Source organism: Struthio camelus, chromosome 1 (assembly GCF_040807025.1).
Source record: "Struthio camelus isolate bStrCam1 chromosome 1, bStrCam1.hap1, whole genome shotgun sequence".
NCBI lineage: Eukaryota > Metazoa > Chordata > Aves > Struthioniformes > Struthionidae > Struthio > Struthio camelus.
The window spans coordinates 18476032-18494983 of NC_090942.1; positions in this window are offsets into that span (position 1 = coordinate 18476032).

Sequence of the window (18952 nt, forward strand, 5' to 3'; positions counted from 1 at the left end):
CTTCTACTTTAATGACCAGATTCTCCATTTTCAGTGCTACGTGCCTGCTTCACTATGTCCCTTTTGTGCACATTGCCCCTTGTCAGTATAATTAAACATCATAAATGTCCATTACAATATATATTGGATGAGAGTACTCCCAGCAACGGTGCCAGATGCAGTCCTCCTGCTCATATCACTGTAGTTAATGCATGGATCTTTCAGTGGCTGGCGGACTGAATATATTGCTGCTCATATGCACTGTGTTGTATCCGAATGTCTTGTTTCCTTTGGTTAGCTTGGACACTGTTTCTTCTCACATGGATGTTTCTCACATGACATAAGATCAGATGTGCGGAAACAGTCCTCTAGGGCTAGGATAGGTAGCAACTGCTCGAAATGAATGAGGTGCAACCACAGAAGGCCACAGACCTTAGGCAGACAGAGGTATCAAGAAGGTGGGAAACAGGCTTTACTTATCGCTTGTGGTTGACTAGGCAGGAATTTCTCTTTACTGATCTAAAACCCTACTTTGAAGGTGATTAGATTTTCATTGTGTAGTGCAATATGTTTACCTTTTAGAAGACCGAGGTAGCTTCAGTAGCTTCTGACATACTGAAGCCCCTAGGCCGACCATGAATATTATGGATTTTTTTTCTCCCTATGGCAGGACAACCGGCCTGCAGGCATACTCAGCGAGAAGAGATCACATGGGAAAAAAAAAAGCATTACCTACTGTTGCTAGCAGCAGTATTTTTCATTGTTGAAGTGAGATGGTAGTTTGTGTAGCTGAGAAGTGAGCTTACATCTGAACTCAATGAACTATTTCTTTTTTTCTCCCCTCTTTCTTTAAGTGCTGCTTATACAAAATAATCATATTTAAGGAAATAATTGATCAAATTCCCTGCTTAGTATAGAAGTATGATGTTCTGGACTTCAAAAAAGATTCTGTACAAAGAAAGATGTGTTTCTAACTAATGCCTAACTGTAGCTAAAGTAATGATGATGAAATGGCAAGTAGAGAGTATCAGAAAATATATATGTTCTGTAATAGTTCTTGGATATAATCTTGAGAAAAGACATGATTAGATATTTTGCTCTTCTTATTCCATGGGCTACCACTCAGTATAACTGTATCCAATTGTTATAGAGACTGTTCCTTTCTGCTATAGTAGTTGTCAGTATGCTACTTTGTGGAGCTGCCCCGCTCAGAAGTTTTCTCTCCTGAAAAGACAATACAGCAGTTTCTGACCAGGTTGTAGTCCATCCTGAGATGAGTGACTTTTTTCCAAGCCAGTCATTTTGAGGAAAAGGTGTAGTCATTTAGCTAAAACCAGACTATAATTGCACTGCATGTGCCATTTTCTTGTGAGAGAAGACCTCACATGTGCAAGCACTTGGAAGACTCCCCAGAGAAGATCAAAGATAAAGCTTTTGAACTCAAAAGCTTTAATTATATAAAACCTTGAATATTAAAAATATTCATAAAGTGAGTAGGTAAGATTGAACGGAAATTAAAACAAAAATAAGTAGTTTATAAAATCTCTCTCCTTGACTACTGGGTTCAGCCTCAGTTTCAGCAAGCCCCAAAATTGTTTTCTCTCAGGTTTCTCTGTTATGCTACAGGCTCTCTGCTCTGGCTTGACTCCCCTACTCTTTTCTTTTGTTTTCTTTTTCCCCCAACCCATACCCTAACCTCTGTCCAGAAACTTCTATTCCTTGAACATGCTCAGTGGATCTCCCAGCGAAGGGCCAAGCTCTACTTCCTTCGACAGTGTACACCTGACTCAGTCGCTTGCTCTTTAAAAAAAAATTAATAAATGAGAGTAAATCCCTTAAAAATGCTGCCCTCTCTTCCCTAGCCTTTCTGCACTATCATGCCAGGCTTGTGTTTCACCACGTACCTATTGTTCTCTTTCCTTTACCAGTATGTACATGGATATAAACGTTGAGAGGTAATTCACACTTTTAAGACGATGTTTCTTTGTCTAAAGTCTGAAAAGTCACGTATGCTTCCTTCTCATGTCTACCTGGTTATACGTTCTCCTTTTCACCGTTGTGATCCTACAAAATAAATTCAAATTTAAGGCAAATAATTTCACATTAGGAATAGTCCCTGGTTTCAGGATAACTCCTTGTTCCTGAGGGCAGATCTATGTTTGCATTAGCTCCGTTTGCAACAGCTTGAAAGTTACACCAGCTAGAAAGAGTTTCAGAGTGGAACACCCTGTCTGCGGTTTTGACATAACACACTTTCTCCTATGCTGGGATTGAGTGGGAAGTGGATACACCAGTGCTGGAAATGCCTTCCACCTGGGGCAATGTCCACGGAGGAGATGTGGCTGTGTCCCAGCACATCTGTGCAGCAGGCCTGAAGATATAGCACGTACTAGAGGATCTGCTCAAACTGCAGATATATGACTGAGCTTTCACTTCAACTTAATTTGTTGGATTTCAGTTTGCTTTTGAATTAGAAAGTTCAAATTTGCTATTTTTAAATAGGATCCCCCGCCACATTTGTAGCATGAAAAACTCTTTCATCTTACGCAGGTGACTAGCAAAGATCACCAGCTAATGAAATATAAGTAATCAATTTATCCAGTTAAAGAATTTGTTTGCCTTTTGTTTCTAGAAAAGTCCTGCAAGGGTAAGAATTAGTGGGGGATGGAGGATTTCCTGGCGAGATTTGTATTTACATTCTGGGGCATATGACGATTTTAAATAACGTAAAGAAGCAAACTAAGAAAGTTCATTGAAGCAAGCTAGCAAGCCTTTTTCATCAGCAACATTTGCATCATGAATCACAGTCTATGTCAGAAGCCAAGAAAAGGGAACAACCCCCTATATATCATTGGCTGTCTTCACTCACTGTCTAGTATTGGTTCTGTAATGCTATCTGCCTGTGTTTTACTAAAATAGAATTCTGGATACAATAAAATTTTCTTGATGAAATTCTTTCTTAAAGATATGTGAATAGTAAATTTTATCTCTGGAAAAAAATAGGTAATGTTATAACTGGAAGGAAAGCAAAACATACTTAGACATAGTTTGGAAGACATAGCAAAGCAATTTCCCATAATAGGGGTTCTTCATACTTTTCATTTTAATAAAATCCTTCAGTGTCTGGAACATTAAAACACAGAATGGCTTTTGAGACAGGACGTTATTTAAAATCATAAAGATTTGTTTGCATGTGTATTAAAACATGCATGCATATCTATTAAAATGATTGTGATTAAAATGATAATTTTCAGCCAGCCCTACTGATAGTCTTGAAGGGTCTATTCCATCTCTCTTTGCTTCTCACAGAATCACAGAATGGTTGAGGATGGAAGAGAACTCTGGAGATCATCTAGCCCAACCTCCCTGCTCAAGAAAGATCACCTACAGCAAGTTGTCCAGGAGCGTGTCCAAACGGCTTTTGAAGATCTCCAGGGAAGGAGACTCCGCTCTGGGCAACCTGGTCCAATGCTCTGTCACCCTCACAGGAAATAAGTTTTGCTCATGTTTAGTTGGAACTTCCTGTATGTCAGTTTGTGCCCGTTGCCTCTTGTCCTGTTTCTGGGCACCACGGAGAAGAGTCTGGCCCCATTCTCTCGACACCCTCCCTTCAGATACTTATGCACAATAATCCAATACCCCTTCAGCCTTCTCTTCTCCAGGCTGAATAGGCCCAGCTCCCTCAGCCTTTCTTCAGCGGAGAGATGCTCCAGTCCCTTAATCATCTTCGTAGCCCTAAATCATCTTAGTAGCCCTTCGTAGCCCTATATTAGCCCTTCTGTCATTTTTAGTTAATTTCCTTCTGTTTGGATCTCCTATAATTTGATTTTTCTCCATTTCTATTTTCCTCTACCCATCTATTTCTTCCTCCTGAGTTTATCTCTAGCATCAGTTGGAAACCAGTGAGGAAAGACATAATTATAATAGAATAAACTTGTCTAATTTTTATTATGATGACAGAAGTGAAGCTTATTTGTCTCTTGGAGGTAGAGATTAAATGTTACCTTGCCTTTGCACTGAGGAAACCAAGGCTGAAGTTGAACAAATATGTTGAGTTTTTGGCACAGGGTCTATTTAACTTGACAGTTTAAAATTAAGATTAAACAGACTATCAGTATATATTATAAATAGATCTATTATTTTGTTAATGACTTCTTTACATTTTATTTTATAAAAATCTGAAATTTTAGACAAAATAGTAAAGCTTTTTCTTTTTATTTCTAAGGTGCGTTACTTTGCTATATTTTTCTATAAAGAATATAATTTTCTGTGCAACTAATTGTTAATATTGGGTATGACAGAGTGCCTTTTGATATTTTATAACAGCAAACACTTAAAGGCAAAACAAGTCAATTTTTGTAGGCTTTCTAACCACAAATAGCATCCACTTTAGAATCTCTGAACATACTGAAAGCATCACCCATCAGCAGCTAACATGCTGAGATAAATCTAGGAGTAGAAAGTACTAGATAACCACACTCATACTGTGTTCATTAAGTTAGAATTCTTTCTTCTTTTCTTTTCCCAGCAGCCCACTGTAGGGATCTCAGTGTTGATAAGCTGACGCAGGATGTTGGTAGGTGCTGTGACAGAACTTAGTTAAGGAAATCTAAAAATGGAAGCTTCTCCATGGCTCCTTGGCCATGCCACATGGCCTCAGGGTATACAGCTCCTCCAGCAACTCCTGAGCTCATTGTGAAGAAGTTTTCCCTCCTGTGAGATGAGAGAGAGATAGTTATTTTCCACATTAGTAAAAAAAAAAAAAAAAAAAGGAAAGAAATCATGTTTTCATAGTAGATACAGTTTTTCATAGCATATATAAGATATGCTCCTCACAATGACTTAAATATTTTATGTCTGTAATATTCAGATCACTAACACATCTTGGAATTTAAAGATCTATTATTTTATTGTATTAAATTATTTTCTGTCCTAGCCTTTGTTCATTTTGCAGGATGCAGGTTGTTGTGGATAATTTCAGTCTTCTGTCTGTGCTAGGAAGGTATTCACTTTTGTCAATGTAAGCATCAATATTTATTCAGCACAAAAAGCAGGTTCAGTAATATGCAGTCTGAGGCACAATATAAATCCTGATGTTATTCATAACATGAAGGCAATGTGTGTTGAATATATCCACAAGAAATATTTGAAAATCTCTCTCTGTGATTCATGAATATTTTGAGAGGAACATAACAAAGCCTCAATTCTAGGAGACTGTCTTCTAGGCTTGATCTGTTTTGATGCTGGGCAGCCTTGCAGAGCATAAGTGGGAGTGAATAGTTAGTCTCCGGCAGTTCAAGTTCTCTGCCTGTGTATTACCAGCATGCTCTGTGATGTCTGAATACAGACTGCAGGAAGCAACTGGTTAATTAGGAAACTCAAACTGATAGAAAATTACCTGCAAATATTGTCAGGCCCAAAAGTAGAAGGACTGAAACATGCTGCACGTGCAAGTTAAAATCATGTTAAATGACTAAGAGGTGACAGGCCAAAATCAGTAGGGCTGTTAAACTTTGACTTATCTCTGCTTTCCATGATATTAGGTTGTGAAAAGATATCTGCATTTGAAATCTGCCAAAATTAATTGGCATTAAATGTTATCTTTATTATTCGCAGATTATTGTTAACAGAATGACTCTATTAACCTTTCCAAGGTATGTTGTCGGCAGGTGGTGGCCCTCCACTGGGAGCCTGGGGGAGTCATCTCATACAGACCCTGCACCTGGATCGCTTCCTTGCCACCTGCCCTTTCTACCCAGAAAGCAAGGCAAAGGCTGTCCTTGCTGGGCCTCCTGGTGTGCCTGACAGGCCATTCCTGTTTGTAGTTGTGGCCCGTTCTGCCTCAGTCCTTGAGTTTCTAGAACGACACGTGGCACAAGGGCGTGCTGGCCCCTCGGCAAGGAGTGCCGATGGAGCAGCTAGCATGTTCCTCAACACGGATGCTGGCAGGCTCGAGGTACTTCAGATCGGAGTGACCAGGAATCTTGACAGATGTGTTTAGAACAAGGTGCCCTCAAGATTGCAAGCCTTGCTGTACCAACCACGGTGCTGTCATGCTCCACTAGGTGCTCAAAGGGCCAGGCAATATTTATGATTGGGGAATGTGGCCTTAAAATGTCCTCAGGGTGAGTCAATAGGACGGTGTCGATGCATCCACCGGCAACTGGAGTACAGGCATGTCCCTGAGGGCACTATTATCTGTTTCTGTGATTACTTGACGCACTGCTGCAATATTCATTAATAAAGTAGTCAACATTATACAACACTGGAGTTTACTGGCTCATCAGGTGAGTGTTTTTAAGAATCAAAGACATGATTTTATAAGCTAGTATTTAATGCTCCATTGTATTTCCTTGCTGCAAATTACCCTTGTGCCCCAGGCACTGTTTTACATCTATTTACATACTACTAGAGAACCCTAGTCTCAAGGTGAATAGAGGACAGTACATAGGCTATTTGGTAGCGCAATAAATTTTATCAGGAAGCTCTGAGGCTGTAGTTTTAGTGTGTTTGGCTGGAGTGGCTCTTGTTATTGCAGTCTACAGGCTCCTCCTCTCCTGTTCTGCAAAGACAACATGAATTGGAAATGTATTTTCAAATTAGGCCTCAGGGAAGGGAAAGAAGGTAGGAAAGAAGGAAGGAAGAAAGAAACCCTAAAATCTACCTAAAGTCTGACAGCGTGTAGTTCAATAATCACACTACAACTTCATAGACCAGGCTAATAGAACTGGAAATTTTATTAGACATATTTGTATATTTCTGTCACTTTCTGTCCATTTTTATTTTATGGCCATGTTATCCTGCTTATTGAGATTACGATTGTGATGTTCTTTCTTTATTACATGGTGGTCTAACCTTTGAAGTCTATAGAGCTTTCACAGATTAAACAATAAATTTTACTATAACAACCTCATTTAATTCCCCTGTAAAAATGATGTTTCCTGATGCTTATGCACTGATGTGTGCTATAAATGGCATCCATAAATTTTAGAATTTAGTCTCATGTGATCCATACAAAACAATAATAAAAGCCTGTGTAGTAGGAAGCGGTAATAAGAAAGGATTCACTGTGTCAGTAGTAACTCAGAGTCAAACTCTGTACCACAAATAAAATGTGTCATTCAAATATGCCTTGAAACACATCATTTCCCAAAATCACATTTACAATATGATTGATGGCTAAATTATTTCTTTAGCTATTACTTAAGGACTGTACAGTACTGGAAGAGCATATACACTGAGGGAAGGGTAATGAGGAATAAGACCTCCGTCACTACGTGTATGAGTTATGGAGCTGTGTGTGAAACAGTAAGTAGTTACTTATCCTCTTCACAGAGCAAGTAGGTAGAGATGGTCATGCCTCCCTCAGCTGATAGTGAATATCATCCTGCCGTAGGGATATATAATTAGTTGGTGGCATAGCCTAGCACGGAGCAAGGAAGAGAAAAAAAGAGGAGCAATTTTCTGGAATTACCTTTCTGTATTTCAAACTCTCACCAGCATTTCTTGATTATTGGACCTAAATAACAGCCTAGTATTACATTTCAGTTTGTTAGAGTCTCTCCTTTCAGTTTGTTAGTTTGCTCTCCTATGGCTTTTGGGTGTGTACTTCTAGTAACAATAATGACAAAACACAGTTTCTCATTAACACTAATGATATAATTGTGATGTATATGTGCTAGGCCTGCTTCACCTTCTTAACCTAGACCTAGCCCTGGTTTGGCTCTACCTGAGCCCATTCAAGTAGTGACCTCCCCTTACCATCTGCCTCCTGGGATTTATATTTTTGGGTTTATTTTTCCTTTTTTTTTCCTTTTTCCTGTTGGGACCTGTTGAATAGTGTTCTCTCTATAGCTAAGTCATTTATAGCTTTTTTATATAATCAATGATTAGAATAGTGATGGCTTAAAAAGAGCTATGTGGAAAGAGGGAAAGCTAATAAATATGCGAGATATAAATACATAAAGATAAAAGAGGGAACAAACGTAACTTTAACTGTTGATTATTTTTCCACTCCCTGTCTTCATCCTTCAGCTATCTCAGATTTGTGATGTGTATAGTTGACAGATACATATTTTCGGAAAATAGTTAATAAATAGTAATTTTAAGTCTAGCAAGAAGCTCTGGATATGAAAGACTGAGTGGCAAGACTGAATTTCAATAGGAAGAAATTATCTACATTCTTTTATCAGCTCTGTTGGCTATTTTGCATACCTTTGCTAAATGTTCTGCATTTAGACTTCTTAAATCTGGAAAAAATGGTTTATCATTATAAAAAACAGATTATTCAGAGTAAGATAAACCGGAGAAGCACAAGATTAAGACAAACCAGTACCAGAAGCAGGATATTTTAAATATAACTAAATCTCTTCCTATTTATGTGAAAGATTGGGCGGTGTCTTATCTTATAAAATTGTGGTGAAAGTGAGAATCCAGGTAAAAGTTTATAACCTCACTGAAAAAATGTAAGCCTGAAGATTTAGAAAGTTAAAGTAGCTAAAATTAGACGTAGATTAGGTTTACATCAGTTTTCTATGCAATTTATGCTCAATGCTCAAAAATCATAGCAGTGAATGCTGCAAGGATAGATAGATGAAATGACAGCTGGATATGAAAAATCAGAAAATTGGTTTAAATTTCAGAATTTAAATAATTTAAGCATGACAAGCATAGCATAGGAATGCATTATTTATTTAGTTCATTTAGTTTAGCTTTCATTACAAAAAAATAAAAATATCAGTAGATATTGGAAATTTCATTTAATGCAAACTACAAGGACATCAAGTTGGCATTTGATGCTTCAGTAGAAGCAAACCTAAAGCAACAAGAAAACATACATTATGCTTGCAGGTTTAGGGGCCTGATTCTAAAAACTGTGGTCTTGGTTCAAGAAAGGTTTACAAATTTGAGCTGTTAAATTGACAGAATCAGTTTTAATAGTCATCATTTCAGACTAGGCCATCCTTCAAGATACAAATTGTAATATGTCTAGAACAATCTAAGGATGAAGTGAAAGAAATTTTACGAAGAACTAACTTAGACCTTTGTTTAAAAAAAATCGGTATGAACTCCTACTGAAGTCTGACATTTTTCAGTTAAATCTCACATTGTTGTTATAATATTGTTTTTTCTAATACAATTACACTGCTTTATTCCAGCCGGAATAAGAGGTAATTGTGCTATCTACTTCATGGTAAGATGAAATTCAAGATAAGCTCTTCATCTAAAAACAGAAGAAGAAGGTCTAGAAATTTCTTATGCCTGAACTGTGATCCACTACGAAATGTCACTATTCATGGAATTTCATAACATACAAAAAAACTTTTAGAGAACTGACAACTATTGCAGATGAATTGGCTTTGAATAGGGTGACTTGCATTAAAAGGGGCAAAATGATCTATTCTACTCCTCACTTGGTTGTATCTGTTTAGATGGAATACGTTCATTCTGGCTTTGTAACAAAGGAAAGTATAATTCTGTAATCTTTATCCTAGATCTTCTCTTGGTCTTTTCTTTCAGAATTCTCCATATTTTTGACATGATACATATTTCTTCGACTATTGTTTCAGTATTACTGCTCATTTATGGGTCTGAGTCTCCTGAGGCTCAGGTAACTGGTCCCTGTTCTTCTGGGAAAGGTGGAAGGTCACACAGATGCCCTTGATAAACCAGCGGGATCCCATAGGCTGCCTGCTGGGAATGTCTTCCATATTCACAGTTCAAATTACCTTAGCAGTCCCTAGGTTTAAGTACAATGAAATTATTGGGACCCATAAATAATCCCAGAGATAATTCTAGGAAATGGTATTTTTGCAAATACTCATTGAGCTCTTTCAAGCTTGTTGCATCCAAAGGGGTCTTATGATCCCTCTCACTCTCTTTTCTTTATCTTTTTCCTGCTTCTGTTCCTACCCTCCACTCCCTAACATCCACTGCAGTATTTCACAGCTTTCTCTTACAGAATACTTTCTACTTATAGAATACTTCATACAGTAGAATTTTATGTTCTCTTAACTGTTCCATGTATGTTGCCATACACTTCCTCTGAATAAATACATTACCAGATCATCTGCATCTAAGCTGTCTTTCTGATGTAGTTGCTTTCCTGCCAAAACCTGTTATATGCATGGAGACAAGGTTAATCATTTGCATCTTGGTCCTACCATAAACTCTTGCTGCAGTACCACAGGAAGAGTTATTCCGCTCAAGCCTTTTAGACACTTAGTTCTCCCGATTTTGAGCTCCTTATAACATCTTTTTCAGTTTTTGTTATAACATTAAGTTGTGATTCAGTGAGGTTTTTGTTACATACTTGTCAATTAATGGAATTTAATTTGCCAGTCCATTGAATATGCAGAGTGATCTACGAGTGCTCTTTATTTACTATTCTTGTTCACTCAAGGAATCCCACAGTGGGCTCCATAGAGGCCTTTTCTTGCTTTATGTACTCTCTTTAGCATAATAGCTACATTGTGTTTTCCATATTTTTCAGAGTAGAGGGTGTTTCCAATATCTCTGTTGACTGCTGCACATCTGATTTTTTTCTTATTCTCTCTGGATCTGTTCTTGGCCAGTTTAATCTCTGAATTTTTCCCTTGCTGATTTCACGTCAGTACTCACAGTAATTTTCTTTCAGCTTTCTCTAGTGCTTTTCTCTGCTTCTTTCTGTTCTGCTACTTGGCATGTATACGTTAGATTTCCCACGGTTAGATCCTTATATTTTAACAGCTGTTCATGGACCTTCTTGTTCATACCTAGAAACAATCTAGTTTTTAATAAGAATCTAAATATTCTAAATTCATAGTACTGACCATAAGTTTGTGACAAGCTCATCTCCCGCCCTTTCTTTCTGTGCTGTCATCCTGAGCATTCATCACTCAAAAGGAGCTTCTCTTTTACTAGTTACTTACTGATTCTCAATGGTATCTCATGGAAAGCTTCCCCCTTTCACCACAGCCATCTGCAATACTGTATCTCATGTTTCCGTTCCTACCACTTATTCTTGTCCTCATTTTTCAGGTTATTTGCTTCTGTGGCTTTCATAAACCGTACGTGTATTTGTTCGAATTTTTTTTTAATGAGACAACATAGTATTTCCTAGTCTTAGGGCTCTGAGCACCACTTTCAGTTGCATAGTCTCTGTAGAAACTGTTTAATGCGATCTTGCTTACTGATCTCTCAGTGCCTTCAACTCTGAATTCCTAAGCATATTTAAAAGTACAAGGACCTTCACACCCAGCAGTATAAAGGTATGAAGGGGCATGCTACTGTCTTTGGCTTCATAGGTGATCCTTGTACACAAAGTGAAGTAGTCTATTTGGCTCTGGAAATCAGGCCAAAGAACTTCTGTTTGATGAAGGTACCTTAGAACATGGAACTTTGGTTTTGTCCTTCAGAATATTGTTTTCTGCAACAGCAACTAAATTGCTAGAGATCAAGAGTTGTGCAATGTGCTGTCTTCTGTAGAACGCTACTTATTAAATTTTTATTACCTCATTAAAGCGCTATTCTTATCTATCGACCACATTTTTCCAGGAATTCTAAACGGTTTCGTAAGACGAAATATATATATAGAAGATATATAGAAACTATATATCCAAAAAGCAAAACTCTGTCTTTAGCTGTAGCCTGTACATCATCCCATGTCCCTTTCCAGGGTCATACATTTTCCAGGTATGTAATACCTCACAGAAGAACAGAAGATAACCTTCAGGAGACCTGGTATTTCTACATGTGTACTGATTACTTTGTAATGCTGTGATGGACACAAGTTGTAATGGAATACCCTTTTGTCAGTGTACCACTTCCAATCTGAAATTCAGTTTGAGGCACCAGAATTTATATTCATGAATATTTGCATATACACACTGACACATGGATTTCTTTGTTCGTGTTTAGAGGATACTACGTAGGTAATAGGAAAAAGTCAATAATAAAATTATAATAAATACACTTTTAGACAATTTGAAAGCAGAGGAATGTTGTGCGGTTAAAGTCTGGATAAACATTTGATCATTTGTGTGCTATTCAGATGTAATGAATTACTGTGCATGAGCCAAAACATGAAGTTATGAAAATATTGTATAAGAAGTTAAGGCATAGTGGGAATAACGTGAATGTCAGAGATTAGGAGAGATGCTCTAAGTATGAACTTTTGTCAGGCTAAAGTTGCTATTCTGACTATGAATGATCCTCATAGCTCTGACAATCAAAACCAGAAAGAAATGCAGGATAGAAAAGTTTTTTTTTTTTTACAGGATGAAAAAATTGTATTATTTATTTTAAAAAACAGTGAGTAAGCAATGTTTCCTGACAAACAAATAAGGAAGCTACTTCCTCCTAAATGGATATACACACACACACACACACACACACACACACACACATATATGCATATCTATATACCCTGAAACAGTAAATGAGGTGTGTTTGTTCTTGGAGTGCATACTTTGATATACTGCCATCAAGGATTTTTATATGCTGTTTTGGTTGCCAGAATGGACCCTCATCTGGCAATAACTCTGAGGGCAACTACTCAGAAAGTGTACAAGCTTGCTAGATTCTCAACATCGCGTTTGAAGATCTAACTAAATATGCAAATCATTTTCACTTCCTTGCTGCTCTAGTTAAATGCTGTATAGAAGGGCAAATAGTTTCTATTTGTTTCATCTTCTTTCCGTCTTTTTTCTCTTTCTTGGTTTGGCCCTTACAGGGCTTCTAAAATATGTTGTGTTCACAGAAATTCATGGATATAATAACTCTCACAATAAAAATTGAAAAAAGGTGCTAAAAATATCTCCAGTATGGAAGTAAATCCCAAAAGGAAATAGTGCTAGTTAAATGTCTTCTGGTAAATTATTTTAAAGAGGTGAGACAATTAGCAGTAAAAACGTGGCACCAAAATCTTTTAACTCACGCAGGCAGAACTTCTGTTGCGATAATTGGGCCCATATCATCCAATCATGTGCATTTTTAAAACACATTTGAAGCACACGATTATTTTGCTTCTTTAAAACACTCAGCTAAGCTGGTAAATGATATATTGTTGTTAATGGCAATCCCAGACAGACCCACATACTGTGATTGCCATTAAAAGAACAATCTTTACACTAAGCAGATATATCTTGGAAGCTTAGATATGTTGGGTAAACATTGGTTCTGCTAGGTAATTAACCAGCCTGAGTGTGCTTTTCAGTAGTATCAAACAATGTGAAAATACAGATCCTTCAGGATTAAGATTAAAAAAAGAACTACGTTCACTGGTCCAAACCAACCAACATCAGGCTTTAAGTCTTGTACAGACTTTACAGTAAAACACACAGTTTTCAGAAGATCCTATTTATTTATTGTCAACTGTCACATCACATTTTCACTGATCTTAAATCTACTCTCTGTTTTAATCCACTACAAATCTTTACAAAACAAGATAATTTGACAAGTCACTTTTATAGCAACGGGTACAGAAGAAAAAGAAATGGCTTCTAATGAAGCACTCATCTGAACAACTGAAAAAAAGCAGGAAGGCAAACTTAAGTTCATAAGGAAAAAGCAAAAACAAATCCAAAGATATGCATGAAGATGTCCCTAAAAGAGAAGCTAATCAGTTCCTGTTGGCGGGATTTCTCTCACCAAACTTTAGCCATGAGAAAGTTTGGCAGCTAGCCTGGTCTCCTACTGTAGTTATTGGAAAAATAACTACACTTCTAGTAAATAGCTCACGCCAACTAGGTGAGAAACCTCTCCTAGTCAAGCTTGATGAAGTATAACTTTAAAGCTAGAGTAAAGAATCTTATCAAATACTTAGAAAAATGCTTATTCAACACATTTTTCTAATAGGATAAAACAAACAAACAAAAAAAACCCCAGAAAGATCTTCTACTAGTGTTCTTCTATATTCCTCTACTAAAATTTCCAGTGCTGGAAAGTAAGTTAAGGATAATGTTGGAGAATTTGTTAACTAAAATAAAATTGATTCTAGCATCTGTCTATCAGACTGTAAGGGGCTGAAACGACCTCTGAAGTTATCTACTACTTTCTCTAGCCAATGGAGCTTGTAGGCTCCTAAGCGTAGTGACTCAGGAATGTTGCGTAAGTCTAGGATTTAGTCTTTCTGATTATAGATTACATCCACTTTATAAGCTGCCCTTTTCAATGAAAAAAAGGAAGTACCTATACACAGCGATCAAGTTCCTTCTCATTATTATTTCTTTCCTGGGAACAAAGATCCAAAATCCACTCCAGAAGTTTTTCCCTAGCCCAGATCGTTCCTATCACCCCACTCTGTGTGTTCTATGTAATTCCAAAGCTTCCTGGAGTCTAGAAATATCAACAAGTGAAAAGGTGCAAATAAGAAGTAAAATCTCTATTAAATGGTGAACTTATTTGGAAGAAGTCAATTTGATATTTTTAACAAAAGATTTTTAGTGGCATTTGTAGAAATTGAAGAATCCAGCAAGTAAAACTGAACAAAATAAATACTGCTGTTATGACAGTAAGAAATTCTTGATGACCACAACAAATCCTTGAAACTCTTCCTTTACCCCGTAGGGATACCATGAGCTATATTTCGCAAACCCAATTTTAATTTTTGTATGTTATCCCCTACTACTAGACTAGTTATGTAGGTGATACTATTTACCGTCAGTAGAAAAGGCCTTATCCTTTCCTTGCTGAGCCGTGCAGGGTGGGAAAAGAGCAAATACAAGACAACTGTGTCCAGTAAAAATAGAGGAAGGAGATCAAGAAAAGCAGGCATATTTTACTTTCTCTTTATTTATTCCTTATTTCTGATCCAGTTGTACCCAATAGTCCTTGAGAAGCATCTTTCTAAACACTTCATTAGAGGGAGTGCCTGCTCCAAAGAGCTCGTAGTGTAAAAACACAAAGCTAGCAAAGGATAGGAGAAAAAAAAAAAAAAAAACCAAGGGTGAAATAACATGTCCAAACGTATGACGCAACAACAGAGAAGTTGAAAACAGCATCGCAGTCTTATTGTAATTGTCTGGCCACTTCCTTTTCCAGGGATCTGGAAAAGAAACTTACTCTTCTGCAGGACTATATCCTGACAAACTAAGAGATTACCGAGAAATCCAATTTTGTCAATGTTAAATCTGATGCTGTAGTTTCTTTGATACCTAATAAGGTAGTAGTAGAGATGAGCAGGTCACCGCTGTTGATCAGTAGCAACACGCTCATGAAATAATATCTGTTGGTGCAATGGGACGTGTACACTTTATAATAAACCTTATAAGGTGTAGAAAACGGAGCAAAAATATATTCAGAATAGAAGAGCAATGACTGAAATTTTTATTCTTCAGCTTTGTTTAAATGACTAGGACATTTATAGTACATTGTTAAAAGTGAAAACTTCAGTTACCAGCTTCTACGAATTTAAAACATTTTTTACTGGTAAAAAGTGTTTTTTACACAGAATTAATGTTTAGTTACCATTCAATGAGTAATGTGAAATGTTATTTGTTAGATTTCATAAAGGTTGCCTAAATGAAGTGAAGGACTGAATCTTGCACTCATTAACGTATTCATTCCTACTCACGACTAGAATATACATCAGTACACCCTCTCATATTACAATGGTAGTATATTCTTTCCAACCAGCTCACTGCATGAGGTAAGAGTTTACCCTGAAACATCCTAGTCATGTGATAATCGAAAAACACGACTTATGCTTTTCCATGTTGTATACAAGAAGGAGTAGGTACTCCTAATTAATAGACAGACACCATCATCGGTATTGACATACTATATCTACCTTCACATACTTAATGTAAGGGGTGGGAGGGAGGGAACCGCGCTGCAAACGTGAAAATCATCCTCCTGTAAACATACCATATTATTTGCTAATTTGTAAGATAATTTTGTAAGATAATTGATTTACTGTAAGAGGGCACTCTCTGATTTGGTATAACTTGTTCTTCAGTAAAGTGTTCACAGCTCCAAAAAACATTGGTTTAAATTCACCAGCTCTGCTGGTTCAACTTTTTATGTAGATACATAATAAGTAAAAATATTTTACAAAAATCAAAAGATATAATTGCATTATGGCTACTCAGGGCTTTTAAATACCAATTGCTCTGTGTATATTGCAAGCTGTACTGCAGCAGTAGTAACAGCCTAACTGAATTGGTACACACTGAGCAGCCTTTTCATTGGCATTTAACCAAGAAAGCTACCATAATGGACCTGCTTTAATTTACCAAAAGCTTGTGACTGTTTTCCATGGTGCTTTTAATGCTGGTGTCCTTTGGACTCTGCAAAAAAAAGAGAAGTCTCATTAACCATAACGAACTCTTAGTCAAGATATGGTAAAACTGGATATGGACAGGCTTTAAGACTGAGTTTAAGTCTATCCCTAATCAATATGTAGTCAGTTATAAGAACTATTCTGGCATCTAGGATTTTCCCATAATATTCATAACATACTGTTACAACTAATTTTCAGTCTAGATTTTAAGGCTACAAACTTCAAAAGACTGGATTGCCTAAGGACTAAGAAAAAATCTCTTTGATTTGTAAATGGAAGTTCATATGTTGAAAAGCCTCAACTTCATTTATCTAGGTGATTAAAGAGGGTATTCAGACTGGCTATAACTCTGCTGATTTAGAGTTAATGATTCAGATTTGTGTTTCAAAGGACTTTAAATGCAAATATCAGCTCTTTGATGGGATACTGCAACTGCTAACTTTTGTCCTGCATGATGTCATTTACTCAGTAGCCTGATGCAAGTATACAATGATGTCAATTGGCCTGACTGAGAAAATTAAAGGAACACAATAAAAATATTATTTTTAATTGAAGAAAAAGAAAGCAGAAAAAAATGGACCTGCAACATTTTACTGATGAAATTACCTGCCTGTTGATTATAGAATTGGAGGTACAAGCATGAAAACACCCTTCTCTCATCATATTAATAATAAACTACTTGCTTCTTCTCTTCCTTTCTGCAAAAAGCAGTAGCTTTTTACAGGCATAATACTCTTAATCACAAAGATGTACTTATACAGCAGAACAGCTTTGCATGACATTTTAATATGAAAACAATAAAAGGCATCTCACTACCTTCTCAAATAAACTTTTTTTTAAATATGGACTAGAAAATAAAAATTCACTTAATCACCTTGCCTTTGTAGGTAGTTAGTACTCTTCCTCCCCATTATATGTTACTATAAAAATAAACCTTATTTAGTAGTGATAATATAAAGGAAATGTTAGGGAGACTAGAATTGAGAGTTGATACAAAAGATAATAAAAGTTGTATTACATCCAGAAGTTACTTTTGTTCTGAATAATACTTGAATGCTAATATAATGCATTCCATACCTCATTTGTTGTTATTATTATTACTTTCACTGCTTTCTTTGCCCATTACAATTTGAGCTGCACATTTCGACAGCTTTTTCTGTGGAAGTTAAATCCATAAATCTTTTTAAGTTCATAGGACAACAATACCACTTTTTTGCTTTTACTTTTCTTTCTCAAAGAAAAGACATTTTGTGAATTGGCACTGCTGAAAATTACCCCCTGGAAAATGTTATCATACTCTTTCTTTTTTTAGCATTTTCAAAAAGGCAAAAAGATTGCACTAAAATAAGATGTAACAACATCTCATTTTCCTTTCACCATGTAGTTAAGTGCTTGAGTCAGACACCAGGATGATTTGAACTCATTAGGAAAGAAAACTACCAAATTCTGTTGCTGGTTTTGATATCAGCAAAGGGGATATATATCAAACAATAATTTATTTTTTAATCTTCAGTATAGAAGTTGGGAAAAGGAATGTTCCTGCTACAAGAAAAGAAAGTAAACAAGATGAATATAACAAACTTACTACAGAAACATTGCAACCTAACAGCAGGGATAATGAGCACAAAGAGAAGAGGATTCCTCAAGGGACTAAATTAGAGCCAATGCGGTATCATCTCATTTTCGTGCATAGGCATTTGCGTGCATCATTTTCATCAATTTTCAGGAGTTCTGGTACAGTATGTGTTTGAAGTCCTAGTCTTCAGACAAAATGATATCCATTTATTATGGGAATGCCCACACCTTTGGGAGGACCTGGATATTTAGAGCGTTGCTAGCCCCGATATCGCTCTTCTATGAGCAGCCAGTCAGGCAGGCTGACTGAAAGCCCTGAGTCAGAGGATGCACATGGGGAACAGCGAAGTCATTTCGGTTCCTGCAGACCTTCTTTCAGCATCTTCCTTTTGACTGTGGTTAGGATTTCAGTGTGACTCACCTCTTTTTGATTCTGTTTGTTGAATCTTTCATAGTTTAGGAAACAGCAGAAAAGAGGTGTGCTGCTCTCATTATGTCGGTGAGTGTCTAGGAGAAGAAAAGGGTTTTATTTCTTGCAGAAGGTCTCAAGGGTAGCATTCTTCTTTACATATTTAAAGTGAATTTGTGGAGAAAAAGAAAAAAGCCTATGCCGTTTTTACAACAATAATCATGTGAATATAACTGCAGAAAGTCCAGAGGAGAAGGAGGTATTTAGCTCTCAAAGGATCAAGAGCTACTAATTCATTACCAGCCAGTTATGGAAGTAGCATAGATATAAGGCTAGAATAATAAACCTTCTGTTTCTAGTTCAGTGCTGGAAATAGTAGTACTTTGGAAAAAAATAATAGAGGTTACTATGTCAACAATACATCACACTCCATAAAAAAGGTATGTCAACTATGAGATCTGTCAGTCTATTTTAAAATTCTGTTCACAAAGGCAAAAGACAGAAGGCCATTACTCAGTGTTGGCCTGGTTTGCTTCATGATTTCTGATAGCTTACTGTACTTGGGCTTCCTTTAAGTTCAATATATAACCTTAGGTTTCCGAACTTCTAATGACTAGTGATTTGGCTTTTGTATTGGTTTTCACTTGCAGATTGCTAACGTTTATTTCCGCAACCTTCATTGCACCTTAACATGTGAGTGCAATTCATCTTACCTATCTTTAAACATC